This window comes from Arachis ipaensis, chromosome B5 (assembly GCF_059453495.1).
Source record: "Arachis ipaensis isolate K30076 ecotype BB chromosome B5, ASM5945349v1, whole genome shotgun sequence".
In the NCBI taxonomy this organism is placed as follows: Eukaryota; Viridiplantae; Streptophyta; class Magnoliopsida; order Fabales; family Fabaceae; genus Arachis; species Arachis ipaensis.
Window position 1 is genome coordinate 46,653,074 of NC_142440.1, and position 23,826 is coordinate 46,676,899.

Here is a 23,826-nt window from a genome sequence, read left to right on the forward strand (position 1 = left end):
GTCTATGTCCATTAATACAAGAGCAATATGATCCTACTTATGTTTGTCAAGTGGAACAAGAGCCAAGGGATCGTCTCAAGGAATCAATGGATCGGCTTCAAGTAATCATCCATCGAAAGGAGAAAGAGGAAGTCCAAAATATGCACAAAGCTATTAAGGCTAACCTTGCCAAAATTAAAGCCAACTTGGACTCATAGAATTCATACCATAGACAAAGTATCTCCACGGATGAATGTGAAAAATTAACCGAAGAGTGTAGCATGAAGGAGATTTTAGAATCTCAACATGAGAACAATGAAATGGAGTGTGTTGTGCAACAAGTGGAAAGGATGGAAATTGTTGATGAAGAAGAAGTGGTTGAAGACCTAGGTGAAGATGAACAAGAGGTGGATTCCAAGCTTGAGAACACTCCCACACCAAGTAATGTTGTTGATGATTTTATGGAAGTTGTTGAACATTCTTCCATTGAGCATAAATTCGATGTTGAGGAGGATGATGTACAACCTCCCAGGCATATTATGGAAGATGGAAGATTAGAAGAGGTTGAGCAAGCGACAAGTCATACCGTTGAAGATAATTCCACACCAACTAATATGCTATTTGAGATTGTTGAACCTTCCTCATTGTGGTGTGAAATTGATGTTGAGGAGGCTAGAGCACAACCTCCAACATATAACTTGAACAATGAGGAATGTATAGAAGAAGTTGGTGAACAAGGAATTGAAATTGAAGAAGCTTGCCAAGAGGTGGAGGTAGTCAAAAAAGAGCACAAGGGAGTCGAACTTGCAAGATCATTGGGACCATCCCTACCTAAGTCACCATCCAACACAACATTCAAGTGGGTAAAATTCTTATCCCTAAGCTTTACTTTCTCACTTGAATATGGTTTGCTTGAGATGGATGGGGAACTTAGAGCTCTTTATGGAGTTAACAGCAAGAGAGAATTGATTAGTGGGTGGAAATGCCAATCAAGGTTCCTTATGGTTGGAAACTCAAAGTCTAAGTGCAATGGTTGGTATAGTTCTCAATTAAATGGGTCTAGGAAGATGCTTTGCTGTTTACTTGAGAATTTGGATCACTTGCCACCCAAATGAAATTGTCTTGATCAACTTGAAGATGGGTATAGAAACAAGATTTGGGATCCGGGAATATATGAATATCAACTTTAGGAGCCCTTAGCTTGTGTGGAAATCCATCAAGGCTTGATGCAAATGATTTGGAATGATGGAGCTTATTGGAGATTCAAGCATTGGTGGAAGTTCAAAGATGAATTCAAGCACAAGCCTCCTTGATTAGAGCTCTCCAAAGTGCCCAACTTAAGGACAATAAATAAAAGTACTAGGTGGGAGACACCCACCATGGTAAACTCTTTCCATTCTCTTGTATATATAATCAATGAATGAATTGAATTGCCATTGTTAGGTAGTTTTTTTCTTTGCATATTCTTGTTTTAGTGTTTTGGCTGTTAGTTTGTTTTATTAGATTTATGCCTTAAGTTGTAGGTTAGTTGTTTGAATTAAAATTTTATTTGAATTACCTAGTATAGTATTTGGAAAATTTTTCAAAAAGAGTTAGAGATTTTGTTAATTTTGCATTTTGATTGGTTTTAAGTATATATATAGTAGATGGGAGTGCCCTGTTTCTGTTTTTATGTTTTAAAACAAAAAAAAAGGAGGCCTCTTACGCGTACGCGTCACCCGGTGTTTTTCGTAGTCCACACGTGTGCGTGAGCGACGCATACGCATCACAATGCTGATGCTGCTCCCTCGTACAAAAACTAGAGAGTTGTGATAGAACCATGCAGGCATCATGCTTCGAGCACGAAAAAATGCCACGCGCACGCGTGTCCGATGCTTACGCATCACCTTCCCTTTTCTGCCTCCCACGTGTACACGTGTCTGACGCGTACGCGTCGCTTGATTTCCCTCTACTCCGTTCTTTATTTCTTTCTTACTTCTTTCTTCTTCTTCCTTACTCCCATCTCCCATTTCTTTCTTCCCTTCCTATTTCTTCTTCTCACTTCTCTCATAATTTCTCACTTATATTTTTCCACTCTTTCTTCTCCCTCTTTTCCAAGTTTTACTTCTCATTTTTCTCATCTTTCATTTTCTTTTGTTCATCGCATTTGCATACTTTCATTCATTAAATTTTAACTTTGTTTTTGTAGCTTATTTTTAATTTTCTTCTTAAGTTTGCTATTTTACTATTGGTGTTAAATTTTCCTACTACTGTTGAAAACTTCTTGGATTATTTTGGTGCTTCGTGACCTAGGCCTATTTAGCAATAATTATAATTTTTGTCCCACACACAAGATTAGTGCTTTAGTCCATTCTAACTCATATTTGTTTGTTTTTGTACTTAATTATCATTGAGTTAGGATGAGACCGAAATCTCTCAAGCTTATAACTAATCTTGTTTGGGAACATTTTGAACTTGATGCTCTAACTGCTCTTCCTGCCATTTACTTATGATTTGACTTTGATCTTTGAAGAACTGAAGATTGATGGTTTAGAAGTTATAATAAATTCTCGTTGCAAGTATAGTTACTAAACCAAGCAATCAACCTTTCTTACAAAAGTTTTCATTGTCACAAGTAACAAACCCCTTTGAAATTGATAACCGAGTATTTAAACCTCAAGTCGTCTTCTCAAGGAATTGCAGGGAAGTATGTTCTTATTATTGGTTATGAGTTTTGTAAATTGGGGTTTTGAAAGTAAGGAACCAGTATGTTAAATGATAAGAAGAATAAAATAAATAAATAACTATAAAATAAACTCTTGGCAAGGTATGAGAACTTTGGAAGTCCTATCCTAGTTATCCTTATCGATTGTGATGAGAATTAGATTTTTCCCCCACCTTGTTAACCTCTAACTATGAAGGTAAGTTAAGTGGATGAATTAATTTTGATTCCTCAGGTCCTAGTCTTTCCTTGGGAAAGGCTAGAGTTATTGGAACTCGAATTAATTCTTGAAGAATTCCAATTTTCAATCAACAAGGAGTTTGATAACTCAAGTTTCTCCAATTTATCAATTCATCAATTAAAACCAAGAATATAAAAATCTAAATAAAAATCTGAAATATCTCAATTGCATTAATAATAGAAAATCCTAACATGAAAGGTTCATAAGCCAATTTGGCAACATAAGTAATTAAAGGAAAGCATTAAAGTATCTGAAAGTAAAAGAGAAATACAAAGTAAAAGGAATATTGAACCTGAGAGGAAGTTGAAAATCCTAAATCCTCTAAGAGGAATTCTAATCCTAAATCTTAAGAGAGAGGAGAGAACCTCTCTCTCTAAAACTACATCTAAATTATGAAAAGTGTATTATAAGCTTATAATTATGAATGGATGCATTCCTCCACTTTATAGCCTCTAATCTGTGTTTTCTGGGCCGCAAAATGGGTCAGAAACAGCCCAGAATTCGCTGGTTGCGAATTCAAACACGCTGATTTTTCGTCACTGTGACACGTCTACGTGGAGCATGCTTTCGCGTTGTCTATCTTCAAAGCAACTATGGCATATTATCAAATCGAAGCCCCGAATGTTAGCTTTCCAACGCAACTGAAACCGCATCATTTGGACCTCTGTAGCTAAAGTTATAGCCGTTTGAGTGCGAAGAGGTCAGGCTGGACAGCTTAGCAATTTCTCCAACTTCTTATACCTTCCACTTTTGCATGCTTCCTTTCCATCCTCTGAGCCATTCTTGCCCTGAAATCTCTGAAATCACTTGACACACATATCAAGGTATCTAATGGAAATAAGAGAGGATTAATAATAAGCAATTTAAAGGCCAAAGAAGCATGTTTTCAATCATAGCACAAAATCAGGAAGGAGAATGTAAAACCATGCAAATAGTATGAATAAGTGGGTAAAGAGTTGATAAAAATCACTCAATTGAGCACAAAATAAACCATAAAATAGTGGTTTATCAACCTCCCCGCACTTAAACATTAGCATGTCCTCATGCTAAGCTCAAGAGAAACTATAAGAGTGAAGGGGAATGGTAGAATGTATGAAATGCAACCTATGAATGCAACTACATGCTAAATGCTTTTACTTACTTGGTTAAGAGTAAATAAGTTCTCCAAGAATAAATATGAACTGGATTTCACTAATTCAAATCATAAAAATGAAGTACAAATAGACTTGTAGAAGAAAATAGCTCATGAAAGCCAGGAACAAAGAATTGAGCATCGAACCCTCACTGGAAGTGTATGCACTCTAATCACTCAAGTGTTTTAGGTTCGATTCTCTCAATTCTCCACTAACCTTGCTTTCTAAGGCTTGCTCTTCATCTAACAATCAACAGAAATTTAATGTACATATACACATATCAAGAGGTCTTTTAAGGGTTGTAATGGAGTTAGGGTTAAGGTAGGATTGTATTTGGCCAAGTGGACTAAAATCTGAATCCTTAATTAACTTAAACTTTCCACCTAACTTTAGACAATCCATGTAATCATAATACCACATCTAACTATCCATTAACCATGTTTTCCACATATTCATGCATTCTAATTTCAAGTACAGTACATATGCATTGCTTTCACCACTTACTTTGGGGCATTTTGTCCCCTTTTTGCTTAATTGCTCTTTTTTTTTCTTTTCTTTTTCTCACTTATATATATATATATATATATTTTTTTTTTTTCTTTTCTTTTTATTTTTTTCAATGGATATGATTAAATTATTGGATGCATGAATTATGTCCTAAACAATTTTTTTTTCACATTTTCAGAAAATTCTAACATACTCAATTCTCAAACCAAATGTTTCTAAATTCAACTTTCCCCATACTTAATTCATGAGCACTCTCACTAGTTTAAGCTAACCAAGGATTCAAATTAAGGACATTATTGTTTTCCGCTTAGAGTTAATGATGTGCTAGAGTAAAGAACAAAGGGGTATAATAGGCTCAACATTGGTTTGCAAAGAATAATGAAAGGGTAAGGCCATATGGGTATGTAAGCTCAGTGAAACAAAGGCCTCAATCATGTAGGTGTATGCATACATCAAACCATGGAAATATAGAATTAAGCAAGACAAAGATCACAATTTTAGAGAGAAAGACACACCAAAAATAAAATATTGGTTGGTAAAATGCAACCAATTCAAATAGGCTCAAAAATCTCACAGGTTTTGTGTGTTCGATCTCTAAACTATGTTTCAATATAATATTTCTTCAAACAAGTGTAACATTAAATTTTATTCAAATTAGTGAAATGCTCTAAAAGGTTTCTTTGAAAAAGAAAATATTACTTCAACCAAGTGGTAAAATATGCACAAAATCAAATAATCATGCAATCAAACATGCAAATGCAACAACTAACAAGGAAAATAAATCATTGGTGTTGAGATAGAAGATACTAACCCACGAAAGTTGGTATCGACCTCCCCACACTTAAAGATTGCATCGTCCTCGGTGCATGCTAAGATGTGCAAGTGGATGGGGGTTGTGGTTCCTCAGCTGGGGTTCCTTTTGTTCCTTTCCTTGCCGGTGGTTTGGGAGTAGCTTTCTCTTTACTCTTCTTGGTGGCCATCCTGAAAAGGGAAAAAGAAAGTAACTTTTAAAGCTAAGGGTTAGAGCAAGAAAGAGAGCGGGAAATGTGGTAATCAATGCACAATAAAGAAGAATGACGTTAACACATGGTCATGACTACATGTGAAAATTTCATCAATGGAAATATAGGAAGTGCATGTAATGACAATTAAATGCAAGATGTTTATTGGCATGCTGGCAAAGGCATGAGTAGCATAGATCAAGCATTCAATGTCCAAGTTAGATTACCAAGTCTTTCAAACTAACAACCTGTTTGTAATGACAATTATATTGAATGAATATGATATGAAAAAGGGTTTTGTGAAAAGCAAGCATTTAGAGTAGTAGAATAAAAGAAATCTAAAAATAGTACACAATGCCATACGGGCTTTTTCACAAACACATAGCATACACGGTAAATAAGTTATTGAATGTATGAAATTGAACATGCAAGCAACCCTTTAAAAAGTAATATATAATTGTCAAACCATTTTAATAATCCACAAAAATATAGAAAATAATGACCCAAATAAATTTTTAACACCAATGAAAATAATGCAATGAATCAAAGTATGCAATTAAATTAAGTAAAATAAAATGAAAGATAAGAAGAATGAGAAGGGAAAGAAGGGAAGAAGAAGTAAGGAAGAAAGGAGGGAGGAAAAATTAGGATTGGGGAAGAAAAGATAAGATTTTTGGCAGATTAGGTTAAGCTGTGCGGCGCAAGCGACGCGGACGCGTGGGGTACGCGTTCGCGCAGATGGCGCTTAGAGGGGTCGACGTGGTCGCGTCGGTCACGCGGACGCGTGACTCGTTTTGTGCTATTGGCGCATAGGGCAGCCTCGCGCTCGCACAACTCTCTGTTCAAAATTTAGTATTGCCAAAATCCAGGGTGACGCGATCGCGTGGTTGACGCGATCGCGTGAGTGGCCATCATTGGAATATGACGCGGATGCGTGAGCCATGCGTTCGCGTGGTAGGGTTTGTGCGTTCAGCACTAGTCCAGTACTACTCTTGCACAACTTTCGGTCGTGCACCCTTTTTTACGTCGATTTCCAGGTCACGCGGCCGTGTGAGTGACGTGGACGCGTGGGAGGCATTTTTCCCATGTGATGCGGACGTGTCGGCGACGCGGTCGCGTGAGGTGATTTGTGCCAGGGGCATGCCTCCAGCCACGCTCTCGCGTGACTCTCTGTTTAATTCTCTTTTTTTCACAACACACTGGTGACACGGGCGCGTCGGCGACGCTGTCGCGTCGCGTGCGATTATTTTTTTTTGATATGCATGAAAAATGCATAATGCAATGCTAATATGAATGTTATGAAAAACTCCAGGTTCAATACAATAAAATAAAATAAAACTCGAAAACAAATAAAACTAAATAAAAATGAAAAAGGAATGATCATACCACGGTGGGTTGTCTCCCACCTAGCACTTTTAGTTAAAGTCCTTAAGTTGGACATTTGGTGAGCTTCCTGTTATGGTGGCTTGTGCTTGAACTCATCCAGGAATCTCCACCAATGTTTGTAATTCCAATGGCCTCTGGGATCCCAAATCTTGTTTCTACACCCGTCTTCAAGTTGATTATCATGATTCCATCCGGGTGGTTCAGCTTTAGAATTCTCAGTGAAGCGTCCAAACAACTTCCTAGACCCATTCAATTGAGCTCTACACCAACCTTTGCATTTAAACATAAAGCTTCCAACCATAATGAACCTTGCAGGACAATTCTTACCACTGGCCATCTTTCTCTTACTCTTAATGCCACAAAGAGCTCTAAGTTGACCATCCGTCTCCAGTAGACCATATTCAAGTGAGATTAGAAAGCTAAGGGATATGAATTTTACCCACTTGAATGTTGTGGAGGATGATGGCAACTTAGGGGAAGGGGTCTCCAATAAATTTGGCAAGGTGATTTCAAGCTCCATTCCCTTGTGCTCTTTGACAACTTCCACCTCTTTGCAAACTTCTTTAATTTCAACCTCTTCCTCTTGGTAGCTTTCTTCCAATTCAATCTCTTCTTCATTACTTACCAAGGGCATGGGAGGCTGTGCTTTTTCTTCTTTGATCTCCATCTCTTGATCAACCTCTACAAAGTCTTCAACCATGATCTGCCATGGAGGTTGTACACCCTCCTCAACATTAATTGCAACCGTCTTGGAAGGAGGCTCTATGTCTTCACTTTCCCATGGAGGTTCAGCATCTCGCAAGTCTTCAACCACTTTTTCCTCTTTAATAATTACTGCTTTGTCCAGTAGTTTTAATATAAAATCGTACTCATCCTTGATGATTTTCTTTCCATGACAACTCCTTTCAACTATTCTTTCATCTTCAAGGTTCTTTACTACCTTCACCTTTAGGGCCTCCTCTAGCTCCTTATGAAGTATGGATTCGCGAAGATGATCCCTTCTCTCTTGTTCCATGTCAATAGCATCATTGGGATCATGTTGCTCTTGGATTGATGGATGTGGGTGCTCTTCCATGGATAGTGGTGATGGGATGGGGAGATCATTCTGTGGTTGAAAAGGAAGTGCACTAGAGCTTGAGGGTTGATTGTTGAAGGTATTTGGTGGTCTGATTTGGGCGACGAGAGCTTGTATAATAGAGTTTAGATCGGTAAGTACTTTCTCCATGGAGGTTTGGGGTGGATAGGAGGGTTTATTTGGCTCATAAGGTGGTTGGTATGATGGATACGGGTTAAGGTCATATGGAGGTGAATCTTGTGAGTATGGTGGTCCAAAGTCATGTTGAGGAAAGGGTTCATAGGCATATGGTGGTGGTTGTTGATAGTCCATTGGAGGTGGTTGTTGCCATGAGGGTTGATCAAATCCTTGTGGCTCCTCCCATCTTTGATTGTTCCAACCCTGATGCCTGTTCTCATTGTAATTTCCTCTTCCTACAACATAATTGTAAACAGACTCATAGCCAAAGGGGTGAGAGTTCATAGTAGCAAATAAAAATTAAAAACAAAAATAAAAACAAATTTTAAATTAAAAGGTCATTGAAATTTTGAATTTGAAAATTAAATTTTGAAATTTTGAAATTTGAGTTTTAAATTTTGAATTTTTTGAATTTAATGAGGAAAGAGAAAAATAATAAAATGACACCAAACTTAAAATTTTTAGATCAAAATGAAGAAAACAACGAAGAACAACTTGAAGGTCAAGATGAACACGAAGAACAAATTTTTGAAAAAAAAAATTTTAATAACTAAATAAAAACCAATAACCTCTTAATTTATGAAAAAGCAAAAATAAAAACAAAAATAAAAATAAATAAACAAGTAAAAAGCAAATATTTACAATAACCAATAATAAGGCACACGTTTGCAATTCTCCGGCAACGGCGCCATTTTGAAGAACTGAAGATTGATGGTTTAAAAGTTATAATAAATTCTCGTTGCAAGTATAGTTACTAAACCAAGCAATCAACCTTTCTTACAAAAATTTTGGTTGTCACAAGTAACAAACCCCTTTGAAATTGATAACCGAGTATTTAAACCTCGGGTCGTCTTCTCAAGGAATTGCAGGGAAGTATGTTTTTATTATTGGTTATGAGTTTTGTAAATTGGGGTTTTGAAAGTAAGGAACCAGTATGTTAAATGATAAGAAGAATAAAATAAATAAATAACTATAAAATAAACTCTTGGCAAGGTATGAGAACTTTGGAAGTCCTATCCTAGTTATCCTTATCGATTGTAATGAGAATTGGATTTTTCCCCCACCTTGTTAACCTCTAACTATGAAGGTAAGTTAAGTGGATGAATTAATTTTGATTCCTCAGGTCCTAGTCTTTCCTTGGGAAAGGCTAGAGTTATTGGAACTCGAATTAATTCTTGAAGAATTCCAATTTTCAATCAACAAGGAGTTTGATAACTCAAGTGTCTCCAATTTATCAATTCATCAATTAAAACCAAGAATATAAAAATCTAAATAAAAATCTGAAATATCTCAATTGCATTAATAATAGAAAATCCTAACATGAAAGGTTCATAAGCTAATTTGGCAACATAAATAATTAAAGGAAAGCATTAAAGTATCTGAAAGTAAAAGAGAAATACAAAGTAAAAGGAATATTGAACCTGAGAGGAAGTTGAAAATCCTAAATCCTTTAAGAGGAATTCTAATCCTAAATCCTAAGAGAGAGGAGAGAACCTCTCTCTAAAACTACATCTAAATTATGAAAAGTGTATTATGAGCTTATGATTGTGAATGGATGCATTTCCCCACTTTATAGCCTCTAATCTGTGTTTTTTGGGCCGCAAACTGGGTCGGAAATAGCCCAGAATTCGCTGGTTGCGAATTCAAACACGCTGATTTTTCGTCACTGCGATGCGTCTGCGTGGAGCACGCATTCGCGTTGCGTATCATCAGGGCAACTATGGTATATTATATATCAAATCGAAGCCCCGGACGTTAGCTTTCCAACACAACTAAAACTGCGTCATTTCGACCTCTGTAGCTAAAGTTATAGCCGTTTGAGTTCGAAGAGGTCAGGCTGGATAGCTTAGCAATTTCTCCAGCTTCTTGTATTCCTCCCATTTTTGTATGCTTCCTTTCCATCCTCTGAGCCATTCTTGCTCTGTAATCTCTGAAATCACTTAACACACATATCAAGGCATCTAATGGAAATAAGAGAGGATTAATAATAAGCAATTTAAAGGCCAAAAAAGCATGTTTTCAATCATAGCACAAAATCAGGAAGGAGAATGTAAAACCATGCAAATAGTATGAATAAGTGGGTAAAGAGTTGATAAAAATCACTCAATTGAGCACAAGATAAACCATAAAATAGTGGTTTATCAATCTTACATCAAGTGTTAGTTGATATGCCCTTCGCTTACTCACTTACATGTTGTAGCTACCATGTAGTTGAGAACCCTACTCTTATTTGGCATTAGCCCCCACCTGTGTTCTATTTGTTTTGATATCTTTGTTTGTGGGCTTAATCTTCTTTCTTTTTCTCTCCTTTCAGGCCGGCCACCTAGAATGGAAAGAAAAAGGCTTCTAAACAAGTTCCTCCATACAATCCTTTGTAGAATCTCATCAGTTGTGAAAACCCACCTTGGAGCACTACAAGAAAAATTAATTTTACCGACAAATTTTTAGCGGCCATAATATAATAGCCACTATTTCTTTTGTTTAAGCTATGTTATTGTGGCAATTATATAATTTCCGTTATTACTATATATTATACTGGCCATTATTACTATTGCCGCTAATTCTTTATTATATTTTTTGTCTCATCTTAATTCAGTTGACTCAGAAACTCTGTTCCTTAGCCCAAGTAACCTAAAGAAAGAAACTCCTCAAGCTCTTCCCTCTGTCGCCGATCACCGCCGAAGGCCGTCCATCATCCTTCAATCATTCACTCATTCAATTTGATCATTCTTCATCTTTTTATCTTCCCTCTCAGATCCGCATCGCTATTTTTGTTCGTTTGTGTCTCAGATCTCCATTGCTAGGTTTGGTTCCTATCGCCAATGTCGTTCGCCAAGAAAGAAACAAAAATATGGCAGAACCTGCAGCACTTTCATCTTCAAAACCATCGTTAATGTTGGCAGGGAAGTACGACGTGGAGGTTGAGGAGGTTCTTGATCAGATTCTCACTTCCGCCACATGCACTGTCACTAATTTCACGCACACTATACTCTTCAAATCTCAATCTCAATCCAATCTCTCAAACACACTGCAATATCTCAATCACCACTCTCACTCGATCTTCTTCATCGTCGATTGTAACCGACACACTTCCGCTGCTTGCACCATCATAGGTCTTGCGTGTGCATACAATCTTCAGATCTCGATTTCAGTCTCGATGTCACTTTACCCGCTCTTGATTGTTCTTGATTTAGGTTTTGATCTTCAATTTCTCTGATTATGAGATTTTGAATACTTTGTGATTTTTGCGTCTTTCTTTTGTGTGTGTCATGTGTGTGCAGTGGCTATAATTCCCGTGGTTCAAAAACAACACCAGTTTCTGGTGACTCTGCCTTTGTATAATGTAACTACTATGGAGTAATGGAGGTAACTAAATTAATGCTCCTTTTTTTCCATGCTAGATTTTTCACTGAAATTTGGAATATTGTCATTGTTAGTTCAAGAAGTGGTGGTTTATCAAACAAAATCATCATAGAGCTAATAGGTAGAACGAAGCTACCTATGGTTTATTATATGATGGCATTGTTGGAAGGTAGATAGGTTTGTTTATACAGCATCTATTTTTTTATGATCCATGGTAAGATATTATTGTTTCTAATAATTGGCTAAAATATTGGAGTAGGATAGTCCAAAATCTATATAGTAAGCCAATTTTAGCAGAAGTTTGTCTTAATTAGTAGCTGATAGAGTGGTTGGGGATTTCTAAGATATCTACCAATTTATCATGCAAGGATTGTATTTCAAATTCTAAATTTAGGGTCTAATCAATCTATAACTTATTATCTTAATGCCATGCCATGCTACTTATTACAGAACCTTGGTGATTAGACAGCTGTTGATCCACTACTGTCATATGGACGAGGAAGGAAGTTGCCGGGTAGAAGGCACAAGAGGATCATTTATGGACCAAATTTTACCGATATTATTATAATAAAGTACATGTTAGTTAGTTTTCTAATGCTGTAAGTATTCCAGTGATATGTTGGAGGTGGTGGAATTGAGACATTGTACTTAGTGGACGTTCTCATCTCGAATTTAACCTTCTTAGGTTCTCCATTTTGGAATATCCATCCTATATATTGCAGGTTTGTCTTCTATGGAAGGATTGAGTTTAGGCTATTTATTTCTTGTTTTCTTCTGCACTTCATGTATTTCTTCTTCCATTATCATTCAAAGTTGTGCAATAGTGAGGTTCTGATGCTTAGGGGGAGATTTGAGATTGTTTTTCTTGATGAACAACTAAGTTTTATGCTATTTTTTGTTATTATTATAGTTATAGTTAAGTATATGTATAGAGGTGTCAATCTTAACCACACCAAGTAAATTGCCACATCGCCCACATGCCTGCATGTAAAAATATCTCTCCATTTATGTCCTTGTAGATCAATTTATTGGTTTTATGCAACTTATTTCATGATAAAAATCAGTGATGTTTTAGTTGAATTTGTAGTTTTCTGATGGTGGAGAAGACCAGGTTGTGGTTGGCACTTTTGACCTTAATCAGCCTTCCAGATGAAATTGCAGGGACAAAGCCAGAGGTATTTATTTCTTCTCCTAGATTTATAAATCAATGTATACGCATGTTTTTCTGTGTTAGCTTGACTTGGATGCTGTGTCCATCAATTTGTTTCATTGTCAGTTAAATGAACCAGATATCACAAGGGTATACATTAGCAATGTATGTATTGCAGAACAGTTGCATAGAAATGGGTATACACTTCTTGAAAAATCAAAGTTAGTTGCCTATGATTAGGGTAAGATATAACAAAGCAACTTTCACCACTTCATGAGCAAAATTAATTTACTGTGATTACTAGCTGTGCTTAATCTATTAAAGTTTTAACTGAATTTTTTCCTATTCATGATGATAATAATAATAATAATAATAATAATAATAATAATAATAATAATAATAATAATAATAATAATAATAATAATAAGATGCAGAGTATCTCACTGCTTTTTTTCTTTCTATATAGAATGAAAGAGAAAGGTAGGACTCTTAAGTCTTACCTTAGCTCTAAGTTATGTCTACAACAATTTGACTTATTTTTATTATTAAGTTGAACACCCTAAGAACTTAAAAGAATTTTTAGAACATGGCACTTATCTTGTTAATTAATTCAGTAGGAAAAGCAAGAAAAAGTTCCCTTTGTATAGTACGTAGAATATATTGTATTGGAATAATATTAAAAGTGAAGAGAACCTAAATGTTCTTTGTGTCTATCATTTTGCTACTTACTAGAGACACTTGGCAATAATTCAATCAGATGCTTTTATGAATGAATAATTTCAGTCAACAAAGCTGATAGAGTTTTCAAGATTAATACTACCGATCGATTATGGAAATTTAAGAAAAGTCCATTGATGGAAAACTAATAATAAAAAAATTTGATGATTATTAAAAGAATTGAAAATTAATACCAATCACTTTTTAAAAAATCAAATTATTCAATCATAGTAAAATTATTGTTACATATTATAAGAGTTTCTAAAAAAGACTAATTTTATATTTTTGGTTTGTGTTGATGTAGTTCCAATGGAAACTTTGTGCTTGAGTTGGACTTTGAGCCTTTTAACACATCCTTCCCCCGCCCAACACTGAAAAAGTCAATTGGGAATGGCGTTGAGTTCCTTAACGGCCACCTTTCCGCTAAGCTTTTCCATGGCAAGGAGAGTATGCAACCATTGCTGGAGTTCGTAAGGCTTCATAGTTACAATGAAAAGGTATACTCTGTGCACTTCTGGCAGTAAATTCACAAATTTTTTAACAATAAAAGATGATTAGCACAGTTGGTAAAGCAATGAAATGACCTTGTATCCTAAAAGACGCGAGTTTGATTCCCTTTGCTGAAGTGATGATCACTTAGGTGGGGCAATGATCTGTAACTACCTGGGGAGACATTCTTTGGAAGGATCCCTATGGTCTTCAATGTGGTGATCCTTTCTCCCCATGGTTACTTTGCTCAAGACAATGTCTTGGGATACCCTAATACTGGTGGCCAGGTTAGTTGAGAACTCCAGATCACATGATAAAATTTATAATTCTATGTTCGTGTTAACATTTTATTCCTCAATAATGTTAATTGGCATAAATTGTTCTTGATTCTATAATCAGGTTGTTTACATCTTGGATCAAGTTCGTGCATTGGAGAATGAGATGCTCAACCGCATCAAGAAACAAGGCTTGGACATCACCCCTCGCATTCTCATTGTATCTCCCCTATGCCAGATGTAAATATTTAGCTGACTTGTGTATAGTGAATCGATTGTCACAAACTCGAGCCTGTGATTGCTTTTAAAATCGAGTTTCATCCCCTGTGATTTTCACTAATATTTAGCCTGTCATTGGGATTGGTTTATAGCCTAACTTAATGTAACATAGTTATAGGCTTGTAGTATTTTTTGTTATTTCGATTTGTAACATGATTTATTTCTTTTCAAGAGAAATTTGTGTATCAATATTTTGAGTTTAATGAAATATCTATTTTGTAATAATTAATTTCACTATATTTATATTATGCATAGTAATAATAATTGTTGGCACAAATAATTGAGATTTTAGAGAAAAAAAAAGTTAGGTCATTACTTCTAAGAAAATGAGTATAATATAACTAAAACAAGTCTTAAGATTTTAGCGGAAATAGTAATGGCAACTAAAAGTAAATAACATTACAATTTTAGAATTACTTTTAATAGCCATATAAATTGCCGGTAAAATGGGTTTTGGAGGCAATAGTAATTGCCGATAAAAATGAATAACATTGCAATTTTGGAATTACTTTTGGTGGCCATATAAATTGCCAAGAAAATAGCCGCTAATAGTTATATACTTTTTGTGGCCATTAAAAAAGTCTTTACCGACAAATGTTATAATTGCCGCTAAAACCTTTTAGCGACAAAGCATAAGACGACTAATGTCTGATTGCCGGTAAATGTATTAGCGGCTATTTTTATTGCCGCTAAAAGCAAAATAAATGGCCGCTAAAAGTAATTTTTCTTGTAGTGGAGGAGTCCAACTTTTCGTACCCACTCCTTGCTCATCTTTGAATACACCGAGGACGGTGCAATCTTTAAGTGTGGGGAGGTCGAGGACCGTCTTCTGTGGGTAACTACTTCCTTTTCCAACACCAATTCTTAATCTTCTTTTTTTGCTAGTTGTTGCATTACATGATAGATTGCATGTTAGTTAGAGTTTATACATATTTTACCACTTCTTTCTTGTTAGGACTACTTGGTTAGAGTGATGATTTCTTTTCCAAGAAACTGTTTTAGGGCACCCTACCAATTTGAATAAAAAAAATTTTATTTGTTGAACTTGCTTGAAGGAATTAATTTTGGAACATGGTTTTTGAGCTAAGAACACATAAGCATGTGAGTTTTGAGCCTAATTGTGTGGTTACATCATATAACCACTATATTCATTCTTGTGTGTATTATTCTCTTTTTATGATTGTAATCTTTGATTTATTTGATTCTTTATGTCCATTATTCTATGTATACATGCATTTATATGATTGAGGCCTTCATTTCAAAAAGCTCACTTACCCAAAGAGCCTTACCTTTTATCTACCATTATCAACCAACTTTGAGCATATGCTAAACCCCTTTTGTTCTTAATTTTAGCACATCATACCACTAAGTGAAAAATAATAAATGTCCTTAATTTGGATCTTTGATTAGCTTAGGCTAGTGAGAGTGTGTATTATTTAAGTAAGGGAAATTTGGGAACATTGGTTGGGATAAAAGTGTATTTTTTGTATTTTTGTTGAAAATAATGGGAATTGGGTATAAACTCATGCATTGATGTTCTTGTATATATTTTAGTTTGAGAAAAAAAATGATAAAGAAAACGAAAAAATAAAAAGGAAAAAAATAAATATAAAAGAAAAAGAAAAAGAGAAAGAGAAAAGCAATAAAAAAGGGAAAAAAATGCCCTAAAGTAAAGTAATAATAACAATGCATATGGAATGTGAATTGAAGGGAATGCATGAGTATGTGAAAAAAAAGTGGAAAAAATGGGTAGCTAAGTATTATATTAGAATTGTAGAGGTTGTTATATGTGTTAGGTGAGAGCTTAGGTTAATCAAGAATTCAAATTTCAAGCTCACTTATATATATCCTTACCTTCACCCTAACCCCATTACAACCTATGAATAAGACCTCATAATAAATGTATGCATGCATTGAATAATTGTTGATTATTAGATGAAAAACAAATCTTGGAAAACATGATTAGCGGAGAATTGAGTGAATCAACCCTATACACTTGAGCGACTAGAGCGGATACACTTCCAGTGAGGGTTCGATGCTCAATTCCTTGTTCCCTGCTTTCACGAGCTTTCTTCTTGCAAGTTTGTATATACTTCATTTTGATATTTGAATTGGTGGAGTTCATGAATCATCATATTACCTTAGCCCTATTTGTTCATATATGCTCTTGGAGATTGATTTACTTTTAACCAAGTAGGTAGAAGTATTTTGCATTTAGTTGCATGCATGCAGATAGGTGCATATAGTTTATTTGCATTGAATAAATGTTCATACCCCATTTCTTATCTTTCTTGGTTTAGCATGAGGACATGCTTAGTTTAAGTGTGGGGAGGTTTGATAAACCCGAATTTTGTGGTTTATCTTGTGTTGAATTTAGGGGATTTTATCAACTTATCTCACATTTATTCAATGAAAGAGCATGATTTCGTGAATTTCTCCTAATTTGTGCTTAAGAGTGAAAACATGCTTTTTAGACTTTAAAATTGCTAAATTTAATTCACTTTAATTCTATTTTATGCCTTGATATGTTTGTTAAGTGATCTCAGGTCTAGAAGGCAAGGATTGAATTATAGGAATGAAGAGGAAAGCATGCAAAGTGGAGAATTCATGAAGAAATGAGGATTTGGAAGCTTCAAAGCAATGCGTACGCATGATCAACGCACACGCGTGAAGAAGGAAATCGTCAGGGCGACGCGTACGCGTGATAAGGAAAGTTGCCAGTGACGCGTACGCGTGACCTATGTGTACGCGTGACAAGCAGCACGTGACCTCATTAAAGGCAATATGCTGGGGGCGATTTCTGAGCTCAAGGAGGCCCAAATCCAACTCATTTATGATGCTTTTGAATCCAAGAATTGGAAGGGAATGGGGGGAAGTAGTCATAGTTTAGTTTTTTTATCATGTTTTTGGTTAGAATTCTAGAGAGAGAAGCTCTCCCTTCTCTCTAGAATTTAGGGTAGTTTAGGTCAAATTTTCTTAGATACCAGTTTTAATTCTTGTTTTTAGATCAAATCTTTTTATATTTTATTGTTCTATTGTCTTAATCTTCCTAGTTTCTTTTGTTGATTTCTTTATGTTGCCATTTTTACCTTCATGAACCCTTGTTAGATTTTCATTTTCTCTAATGTGATTTTATGTTTCCATGTCCTTTTACATTTATCTTAGTTGCTATTATTGATTTCTTGCTTGAGTTAGTTATAGTTTTTATTAATTCTTGCATTTTTATGATGTTTGCCTTTATTGCACTCTAGGTGTTTGATAAAATGTTTTCACTAGTTATAGAGTAGTTTTCTACACTCTTGGCCTAGGCTAAGGGAATTGAGTGACCTTGAGTCATTGGGTCTAATTGAATTGATGATTTGGGTCCTTTATTGATCAATTTGATATTTTTTGACACTAACCGACCATCAAGCTAATTAATGGCTAGGTTGGGACTTATAGTTGATGTTGATCAAGACTATTTGACATACTTCAAGCACAGAAGTAGACTTGATGGGTTGGTCCCTCATAATTGTCAATGTATGGTTGTTAGACAAGGATGGTGATCTTAATTTTCATGCCTTAGCCAAGAGTTCTTTTCCTTTCCTTTATTAGTTAATCGTCATTTACTTTCTTGTTATTTACTTTTTTTGTCAATCACCAAATCAAACCCCCTTGTTCATTCATAGCCAATAATTGAGCACTTTATTATAATTCCTTGAGAGACGACCCGAGGTTTAAATACTCTCGGTTTTTATTGGGGTTTGTACTTGTGATGAAAAACATTAAAACTTTGATTGAAGGTTGTTTGTTAGTTTGGACTATACTTGCAACGGAATTATTTTGTTAAAATTTCTAACCAACGATAACCCTCACATCATGGATCCACTTCCATATCTGATAGTCTGATGTCACTCATAGACTGGAACATCTCCATCATGAATGGTATGCTGGAGAACAATCAATCGAGCATGCATATATATGGAGAAAAGCACCCACCAAGTTGAAGCAACAATTTATTTGAGAAATAAAATAAACAGAATCAAATCATAGTGTTCTGCAAAAAAAAATAAACAAAATTCAAACCACAAAGTTCAGCAAGTTATTTGAGAAATAAAATAAACAGAGTTCAAACCAATCAAATGGCTGATTATATGATGGTAATAACAATTTTTAAATCGTATATATCTTACTTTGAGGTTTGGAGTTAATATAGGAAAACTAACACCTTCCACATCTTGAATGCCTTCCACCACATCCTTTGCATCTGCCAACTGAATTTGGTTTCAAAAATGTGAAATCAATTTGTTAGATAACGTGTTTTGAAGAAACATGCAGCCTAAAAAAATTTAAACAATTAACCATATAAAATAACATAAAAATAAATTAAATCATCGTCATAAAATTTATTTCCAACACAACCTACCTTTTAGTTGCTAATTTTTAAGTATAAGTAATGTCTGCATGCTAATGGAGGTAAAAGCCAATTGTGGCCATAATGCAACCCTATTTCAATTCACACACCCTTCTCCTTCAACTCTCTTCTCAATGATTTAATTATTTCTTAAGTCCCTCTTTTTTTGTCACATGTAATTTCCCCTCCCTGCCCCCATTTTCTTTTTCTTCTTTATCAATTATGTACATGTGAATCTCGAATCTACCCTCTACTTTTTTTAACATAAATACCAAATAGTCAACAAGCAGAGTTTTAGTGGTAAATGAAAAGCAAATAACAAAGAGCTGACACGAACCTGAAGACAAGCTATTGTTTTGTGATCAAGAACCTTTTCAGAAATGGCTGCTGCTTCTTCCTCAGCACCAAAGTTGAAGCGCACGAATTCCATAACAGAGAACATGCCGGATGCATTGAGGCAGAGTAGGTACCATATGAAGAGGTGCTTTGCCAATTACTTAGAGAAGAGAATAAGGATAATGAAGCTCCATCACCTAATAGAGGAAATGGAGCAAGTCATAGATGACAAGAATGAAAGGGATCATGTCTTTGAGGGAAATCTTGGCTTTATATTGAGCCATACATAGGTTATATATAACTGATAGAGTCAAAAGCAAGTGATAGATCAGTGACACATCATATTAAAACTAACAACAACAATGGCTCCCCCTTAAATTTTGGAGAACAGCTTAGAGGATTCTAACAGGTACACTATATACTTTTAATACTTTTTGTTCTTATATCAAGTACAAAAACAGAGCCAAACCAACATATGTCAGGAAAACTAGTTGGAACTTGTCATAATCAGAGATTACAAACCAATGTATGTCTTTTTCTTCAGCTTACAGAGACCAAGAAATCATAATCAAGAAAGCATGAATCAATAATAATTCCATAATCTACATAATCTAATTGAACCGTAATCCATATATCATCAATTTGAAAAGGAATAATCCGAACAAAAAAACGCAAGATTAAACATCTTAATCTGAACAAAATCAAGCCAAAGGAGTATGCAATGTAGGAATTGTTTTAGTTTTTTAACAATCAAATTAATAAATAAGAATAATTTATACTCTTTGAATAATAATTCTACTCTAATATGCCATGTTTAAATTTAGACTTGGAATGAAAAACTGAGAACCCATAAAAAAACTCCTTCAATGTTCTTGAAATCTAAATTTGTTGTTGTATTGTATTTCAACAACAAATTAAATTAATAATATTTCAAACCTAGAACAAACCCTGTGCTTGAAAAAGATAAATAGGAACAGGAAGATGCGAGGAGGGAGAGAGGCGAGGGAAACGACATGAACAGAAAGCATAACTCGAGCAGACGCGGAGGCGAGAGATGCACAAGCAACCAAGCTCAGACGGAGGAGAGAGACTAAACGCGAGCACGAGCACGAGCACGAACACGAACGCAAACACAAACACAAACACGAACGGAGGTGAGTTGTGATGATGAATATGAATGTGAACGATCGAAGTGAATCTTCCTTCTAGAATAATGAGCGCAGTGGTCGTACGAATTCAGATCGGCGGTGAGGCGGGGTTGATGCCAGTGGAATCTCCATGAATTTGGGGAAAAAATTCACTAGGGTTTGGTTTTCATGGAGGTGGAGCTCTGCTAGGGTTTGATTTTTTGTGAAATGAGAAGTGAAAAATCTGAAAAAAAGAGTTAGGACTAACAAGGGTATTTTGGTCTTTTTACTTTGTTATACATATTCCATTCCCATTGAAATTAAAGATAACCAGGGAGAGATGGGAATAAAATTGGTGGGATTTTGATTCCCGGGAATAGAAGTTACCTGGCAATAATTTTTTAAACTTTAAAACAAACATGGAAATAAGATATTCCCATCTAAACATTCCTAGGAATACTCTAATATTTCCCTAACCACACACACCCTAAGGGAACAAAGGGAAAAGAAAATTGGCCGAAGCCATTGGGGGAATAAAAGAAAGAAATGAGAATTAGTTGAAGAAGTAGTTGAAGAGAATTAGTTTAAGGTCTAAAGATCTTCTGCTTAAATGATTCCAACATATGATCAAGAAGTAGTTGAAGAGAAAAGATTTAAATTTTGATAATTTATTGAGTCTAATTGAAATACAATAAATAGAATTGTTAATTCAATCTTTATTAATGGACAACTACCAGAAAAAATATTGTATAAATAATAGAAATAAGTTAATAATATACAAGCAAATTTAGACAGGAAAAAAATGTAACAAAAGAAAGATATATATTTTCACCTTTTGATTTGTGGTACAAAGATAATATATAATATAATAAACAGTACATGTTCTCATATATTAGAACACGAGACTTAATATTACCCTTTTATGGAGTTTCTCTACCTTAATAAAAGAATTAATATTATTTAGACTTAATGTTTATTTTTGTGCTTAATAAAAGAACTAATATTATTTAACTTTAACTTTTAAATATCAAGATAAATGAAAAGATATAACTTTTATGTATTAGATAATTTAAAAGATACTTATTATATAGAAAGTTAAAAATATTATCAACTTAAAAAACTATTTAATAATAAAATTGAGTTTGTTCAAAATCGTAGAGAGATAGAGAGAGAAAGAAAAAGTTAAAACTTTCTAACTAATTACAAAGAATCACCGCTATGAAAGCTATTAAATTTGAGTGTATTAAGTGAGGATTAAGAAGCAAACCAGAACGATAAATCTAATAGTTTTCTGTCTCTCTTTATATAGTATTTCACTTTAAGTAACTATTTTTTATGGATAAAATTCAATGACGAACGAAAAGATAAGAAGATTCGTATTAGATTATGAAAATTAATCTCACCTTATAATACGATGACATTATTTCAAAAAATGTAAAATAAAATAATAAAGTATAGTTTAATTAATGTATACAATAAAATAAATGTGAAACTTATATAGTAGCAGTCAAATGTGGATTGCAATGTTATCTTCTGTTCCAAGGTACTATATTAAACTACAACTTAAATTTATAATTATTAGTTAAAAAATTTACAATTATATACTTTTTTATTATTTTAGTTGAAAATAATATATTTTGATATTATTTTTTGGATTACTGACATCAAATTTTGATAATTTGGGCAAAAGTTTTAAATACTTTTCTTTTAGCAAACTTCAACAACATATAAAAGTTAACAGAATAGATAGTTATAAATCAAAGTAATAGACAAGAGTAAAAGTTATGATAATGATACTTGCTTGGTGATAATTAATAACGATCGAGTGAAGAGAAGGTAGAACGAGAAGGAAAAAAAAAAGCCAGGAAGGAGAACAAGGTAATATAATAGTGACGATGAAACAATGACAGATATGTGTATAGAGAATAATATATAGTAAGAGAAAGAATAGTGTTTGATATAGTGAAAGGATATAATAAAAATATAAATTAATAATTTAAAAAAATAAAATTAAAGAATATTTAAAAATTAAATATAAAATTAAAAAACATTTTTTATCAATTAGAATTATGTATAAAGATAAAGAGTATTTTAAATATAAATTTTTATCTCTGCTTCAAATTAAATATTATTAAAAATAAATAAAGTTAATAGTGTTTATAAATAGTTAGTTGTTAATAATGTTTCTAAATCTTTATTTTAATTTTGTTACAGGTAATAATAACATAATAAATTTGTTTAATATCTTATTTAATTTAAATTTATAAATTTTATACATTCTAAAAGTTAAATAACTTATAAAATTTTTATTTGTGTTTGTAAATTTTTTTATTTTTAATGTTTAAATTATTTTATCAAATTTATAATTTTAAAAACAAAATTATAAATTAAAAATTAATCTCTTAAAAACAATAGAAAAACGACTAAACAGGGACGATAGTGCCTGTTGAGATGCTAGTTTTTATTATTATTATTATTATTATTATTATTATTATTATTATTATTATTATTATTATTATTATTATTATTATTATTATTATTATTATTTAGTAATAATAATATTTTTCCGAAGGACAGAACAGAGAGAAGTAAAGAAAAGCACCCTTAAAAGCTTCAGAAATATAGAACTAATATAAGAATCTTTTGATTCCCTTTCTATAAAATACTTAGGGGATGTTGTATAAAGATAGGCTTGACCCTTAATGAAAGAGAAAAGATAAATCGGCATGTGTGATTATGAGAATGATTGAAAGGTCACGAGAGGGTGATGTAAAGTGAATAGTTATGGTGCCGATGTGAAAATGTTAAAATGTGGGCTTTGTATGTGAATGATTGTGCGGAGATGCCCGTAAATATGGAATGGCTTCTAGGAGAAAGGGTCGCATGCTTTAGCTGGAGAATCAGCACTTGCAACTACTTGTAGAGGTCATGTTCGACATACTTCAGCTGGAGAATCATGGCCTACATGAAGTAGAAACTTGCAGAGGTTATGTCGCTGGAATGCCTTATCTGACTTGCGAATTGGATTGCATCGGGTGCGGGTTGAAACTGAAAAATGAACTTATTACCTGCAATAAGAATAGACATGCATCATCCTTGGTTGCATATTTTGCATTTGGTTTGGTATTGTGAATTGTTTGTAATCGCTTGAGTGTGTTTGTGATTTTCATTACTTGTTTATTTGAACTTCTATGACTGTTATTGTTCTGGCTTCCAATGTCGGGCTGCGAATGACGAAACTGTGATAATACGAATTTAATTATCTACCCACAACCCTATTAAGAACTCCCCAGTTCTTATCCCCTATTTCCATTCCTTTCAACTACAAGTACGAAGTGTAACACCCTAACTTTTAGCACATCATGATCGTACCAAAAGTAAGGAGTTACTAACCTGTTTTCTTTATTTACTATTTAATATTGAGTCTTTAGTTCGATATCGTGTTTCAGTTTTATAGAAAATGCCGAAAAATTTTGTTTTTGTTTTTAAAATCATAA